Raw genomic sequence first — 6,000 nt, forward strand, 5'->3', positions numbered from 1 at the left:
CAATTTCCCTATCTTAGCCAATTCCATAAGCTTCACCCTCTATTCTTCCTCCGTAGAAATTTGTGAATCTTTCCATCTCTGTGAATACAGGTCTTGCTGCTGTTGTAATATAAAGAAACAAATTCCCATGTTTTCTTTCAATCTGTTTATCCATCATAATAGTTTTAAAGTACCCATATATCCCATATACTGTAGTCTTATAGATAAAGACAGTATGTATTTTTAAACTAAAATAACATTAAAAATTGGATAATCTATGGATTACCCTTAGGTAAACCAACAATTGAAACATAGAAAAATTTCTAGAATTGGGGGAAGGGTTATCCACAGTAGACAACAACAAATTCTATTCAGGCAGGATTATCCTGAGTTTCTTTGTCACCTCCTCTTCCCGAGCTAAGCTGATGTTTACATAATGGTTTGTCTTCAAGACTGTCTCTAAACACCTCCACTGCTGAGTCAAGGAATTGATGAAGCCTTTTCTTTTTCATTTTTGACTGTGGAAGGTGGACCAATTTGACATATTGAGAGACCCAAATCTGGAGAATGAATTGGGGATGGTATAAATAGGGCCCCACAGCGGGAAGGTGGCCTGGGGTGTCTCAGTACGTTAATGTTTTGTGACACTCATGTAGCTCAGTTGTGACTGCTGCTGAGTCTGATCCAATACTAGAATAGAATAGAATAGAATAGAATAGAATAGAATAGAATAGAATAGAATAGAATAGAACAGAACAGAACAGAACAGAACAGAACAGAACAGAACAGAACAGAATAGAATTCTTTATTGGCCAGGTGTGATTGGACACACAAGGAATTTGTCTTTGGTGCATATGCATATGCTCTCAGTGTATATAAAAGATACATTTGTCACAAATCATAAATATCATTATAAAACTACCTGGTTCATTGTGTGAACCATACTGAACTTAACCTTTTTACAGTTTCTAACACCAGCTGGTTGTCAAATGATTACTGTAAAATGTTAAATTATTTTCCCTTAAAAGAGGATTTAAGGAAAAGTTTTATTTATATTTTTCTTTATACCATAATTAGTTATGCATCATTAGTTGAAAGATATTTGTACAATTTTGCACAGTCCTTTATTTAAAGGACACTCTGTAATCTGGAAGATGAGTTATGCAACTGATTTTCTTTTCTTTTTTGGTTTGAAATTTTCTCTGTTTATTTAAGTAGCTTCTTCAGTCTGAAACATTTCAAACCAAAAAAGAAAAGAGGTCCAGTTGCTGTGATTCAACTTCCACACAGATGACTGAAAATCTATCTGGATGACTGAAAATCTTCATCAACACTAATTGCAAGATTAATTTATTAAAAAATATAAGGAATTATGAGTACAGAGATAAGGACTATGGAATTGCCTAACAAGATTTAATGCCTGAAGAGCTTATACTGATATGGTTGCAGACTTCATTACAGAAATCATCTAGACAAAGTTTGAATTCCATATGCAAATTTTATTCAGTTATTTCCTATCTCCTATTTGATGATGCAATTCCTCTTCTTCTGTAACAGGCGGCCATCTTAGAGGGATAATAATTATAACCAAAACTTTAAAACACAGCTATTTTATTACAGCATTGCTTTGTTCTTGTTAATACATCCATCATCACTGCTCTTTAAAAATTGATTGGCATTTTACACAAATCAAGAGTCCATCAATCAAACTCTCAGAAGCGAAACTCCAGTCTTGTACCTGCTACTTTTCAAGAATCTAAATTAGATTATTTTTCTTTAAATGATAATATGGTTGTCTTCTAGTCATTTCCTTATTGAGTCAAGGTATCAAAACATCAAAACCCTAAGCATGTGGGTGTGTATATGTATTGGATAATTATTTGATAATTACCTTTAACAGGAAATGCCATTTCAAGCAATCAACCCCAAACTACACTTTAGGTTTAAGTATATCTATAAACCTACAGTAAACTATACTTCTATCCCCGTCCTATAGAAACTATTAATTATCATCTGTCTGTGTCTCATCCATCCATCCATCCATCCATCCATCCATCCATCCATCCATCCATCCATCCATCCATCCATCCATCCATCCATCCATCTATCTATCTATCTATCTATCTATCTATCTATCTATCACAAAATGGTTTTTATGAAGCTTCGTCAATGCTGCAACATTCATTTGGGAGTCAAGAATCACTACTGGCATTTAGCTCATTTCAATTAAAAAAAAGTCTAATTAGCATGCCAGCTGTTAAAATGTATGCTACCAACTGAGCCTTCTGCCAGCCTTAACGAAAGAAACCTTAGTTACTACACAATTTGCTATCAATGGAGCCATTGTATTTAAAAATAGCTTTTCCTTGAGTTGTGGGCCATAGCCAAAGAAACAATTAGGAAGCCAGCCTTAAAAAAATTCATTTGCCTTGTTGAAAAGAGGCTTGATTTGGTGCCTTTATGCAATTTCTTGAAAGGCAGCTAAAAAGTTGCTCTGTTATTCAGTTAGCATTGTTACCTTTGACAAAGGATGAACAAATAGAATTTACATTTGAGCAGTGAAACCATTCATATGAACTTCGTAAGAACAGGAGTAAGATGATATTAAGCCAAACTGATTTCTGCTTCCAGTTGCTGAAATTAAATCCAAAACTCCTGATGCCAGCAATGGACAACTGTGCAACTGGTGGCATGCTGCAGCCGCAAACACATTATCCTAGTTCTCGAGGAATGACTTGGAGTGACTAGCTATGGTCTACTTGGAGGGAAAGCCCTGTACCAATAGCTGGTTATCATCCATACCACTTTTTAAATATATTTGGTATACTCCTTCTTGATGCCTTTCAAATCAGTTAAGACTATGAACATATAATTTAGACATTCTGGCAGTTTTAGTAAAGTTAATAAATAATCAGTGTTTGGCTTAAGATGTTTACAATTTCCACTTCTGTATCAGAAACCAACAAATTGCCATTTAATATTAAGAATACTATTTTATTTTAATGGATTTATAAATTTCTCAAATTGAAGAAGATTATTACATTAGATACTATCTGGATCAGTGTTTCTCAACCTCGGCAACATTCAAATATGTGGATTTCAACTCCCAGAATTCCACAGCCAAAAAGGCTGGCTATGGATTTCTGGGTGTTGAAGTTCACACATCTCCATGTTGCTGAGGTTGAGAAATGTTGATTTAGACTGTAAGGATATCATTACATCGTGAAACAGAATCCAGGATTGACAGTATTTCAGTTTAATATTTGTTAACAGATAAAACATCTAAACAGCCACTGAATAGATGCAACTTTTCTAGTTAATTGAAAGAAATGCCCTCTCTACAACATATGGTGCATCCTCAGTCTGAAATTTATTAAGTTATTAGTCCATCCACAGTCACTTCTTACAGATGTAACATTTTTAAAAATCCTCACCTTAAATGTGACATTGGTATTCTGTAATCGTGTTTCCATATTAGTCTTTAATCTGGTTTCAAGTCAACAAACTATCTTTATGCAATAATACAGTAGCAGAGTTGGAAGGGACCTTAGAGGTCTTCTTGTCCAATCACCTGCCTAGGCAGGAAACCCTATATCCAGTGGTGGGTTTCAAAAAATTTTCGAACCTACTCTGTGGGTGTGGCCTCCTTTGTGGGAGTGGCTTGCCGGCCATGTGACCTGGTGGGAGTGGCTTGCTGGCCATGTGTTTTCTTTCTCTCTCTCTCTCTCTCTCTCTCTCTCTCTCTCTCTCTCTCTCTCTCTCTCTCTCTCTTTCCTTCCTTCCTTTTGTTTCTCTTTCCCTTTTTCCTTTTTTTCTTTCATCTCTCTCTCTTTTTCTTTCTTTTTTCTTTTTTATTTATTTATTTCTTCCTTTCTTTCTCTTTCTCTTTCTCTTTTTCTTTCTCTGTGTGAGTCTGTCTGTCTGTCTGTGTGTGTGTGTCAGTGGTGGGTTTCAAAAATTTTTGGAACCTCTTCCGTAGGTGTGGCCTGCTTTCCGGGTCCACTGGTGGAACCTCTTCTAACCGGTTTGGTAGATTTGACGAACCAGTTCTACCGAACTGGTGCAAACTGGTAGGAACCCACCTCTGCCTATACCATTTCAGACAGATGGCTCTCTTCAGATTATCTTTGGGGATAATACTATGTCAATCATTTCCATACATAAGAATGTGTCTGCTAAGTCTTTTCTATACTTACTTAGCAGAACAATTCATAAAGTTCAAAGATCATTAGATTTTTTTTAAAAAAACTTGAATGTGACCTAGGTGACCAGGTTCTAAGCAGAAACATGTTTTGCACATGTGTTCTGTGATTGATTCATATTTTTACTCTAGCAAGAGAGGATGTATAAACAAACTAACTGTAAGGCCTGCAGTTATATTCTTTTTAGGATCTTTGGCCTGCCACACTTTCTATTATTTCACTATGCTGTTTCATTAGTGTAGTAATTGGGAGGGGGGAATAGAAAGGAGTAGAATTGTGGAATGTGTTGTTGTCATTCTTTTCTGGAAGCCAAGGTCATTTTTTTTTCTCAGCATTTCTTCATCTGACCGGAACTAGCTGGGTGGAGATGCCAGTGTGGCCAAAGAAGATTGGACCATGTGATGGATTTATGGATGTGGGGATAAGATCATGAACTTTCAACTGGGTAGAATCCCAGGAAGTTTTCAGAATTGAGATGTCTGTCTGTCCAACATGTCTGTCTTATTAAATTGGAACTTTGATGAAAGTTTTGCCTTGGACTCTAATTTAATTCTGCATGATATTTGGAACACTGACATTATCCTTCCACAGATGTGCCAACATGTCTGTCTTATTAAATTGGAATTTTAAGGATATCTCTGCTTTGGACTCTGATTTAATTCTGCATGCTTTTGGAACGTTGACACTAACTCTTCCTATTTGTTTTCTGCACACCATTTGCTTGCAAGCACAAGACCGGAACTAGCAAGCTCACTGCTTTGACCTCAATAGGTTAATTGCTAACCACTTTAACTTCTAGCATTCAGCCTGTGGTTTGCCACTAGAGGTCTAACAAGCAAACAGCCTGTCCAATTCTGTAACTTTCTTTGTGGATTTGCCATTGTCTATGTGTTTCTGTGTGTCTGTGTGTGTCTCTGCGTTTATGTGTCTGGATGCTGTGTATGATCCATATTTTATAGGTTCATATAGAGCAGTGTTTTTCAACCTTTTTTGTGCAAAGGCACACTTTTTTCATGAAAAAAATCACGAGGCACACCACCATTAGAAAATGTTAAAAAAAATTAACTCTGTGCCTATATTGACTATATATAAAGTAATTCTCCCACGGCACACCTTACACTATGTCACGGCACACTAGTGTGCCACGGCACAGTGGTTGAAAAACACTGATATAGAGACTATAATGCAGCATCTAGAAATCCTAACAATCTCAGTATACAACCAAAAGTATGGAGCTGGTATGTTGACAACCCCTTTGTCATAATAATAAAAAAAGAAAGAAACAGCTATAGAAGACATAGGTAACAATTAACAAGATCTTGAAAAGGAATAATATTAATAAGGGAAGAAGACAATAACAATACACTACTTTTCCTAGATATCTTCATCAGTAAAAGAAATGGTGGCAAATTAGAAACACAAGTCTGTTATAAAACTACATACATAAATCAGGTGGTCCATTACCAAAGTAAGACCCTAACCTGTCACAAAAGGAGAGAACATTAGTCAGATAAGCACAAACACCCTGCAGAAACCCAGTACATCATAAATGGAGCTGCACATTTGCATAAATGGACCCACATGCGCTTGTATGCTGCTTGTGGGGCCCAGTTCCAAACAGGTCACAGCCCACTACCAGGCTATGGGCTGGAGGTTGGGGGCCCTTGTGCTGCACAGTTAGGTAACAAAATTTCTGCATGAAAAGCTCAGAGAGCACCAAGGACCCCACAGTTTCATCTTGAGCTACATATATTTTCTTCCATTGGTATTTGTGTATATTACTTTTTCTATTGCTGTATAAAACCATCTTTTCAATAGT

The sequence above is a fragment of the Thamnophis sirtalis genome, unplaced genomic scaffold (genome assembly GCF_051295495.1).
Source record: "Thamnophis sirtalis isolate CommonGarterSnake01/CBP01778 unplaced genomic scaffold, rThaSir2_p1.2 scaffold_10, whole genome shotgun sequence".
In the NCBI taxonomy this organism is placed as follows: domain Eukaryota; kingdom Metazoa; phylum Chordata; class Lepidosauria; order Squamata; family Natricidae; genus Thamnophis; species Thamnophis sirtalis.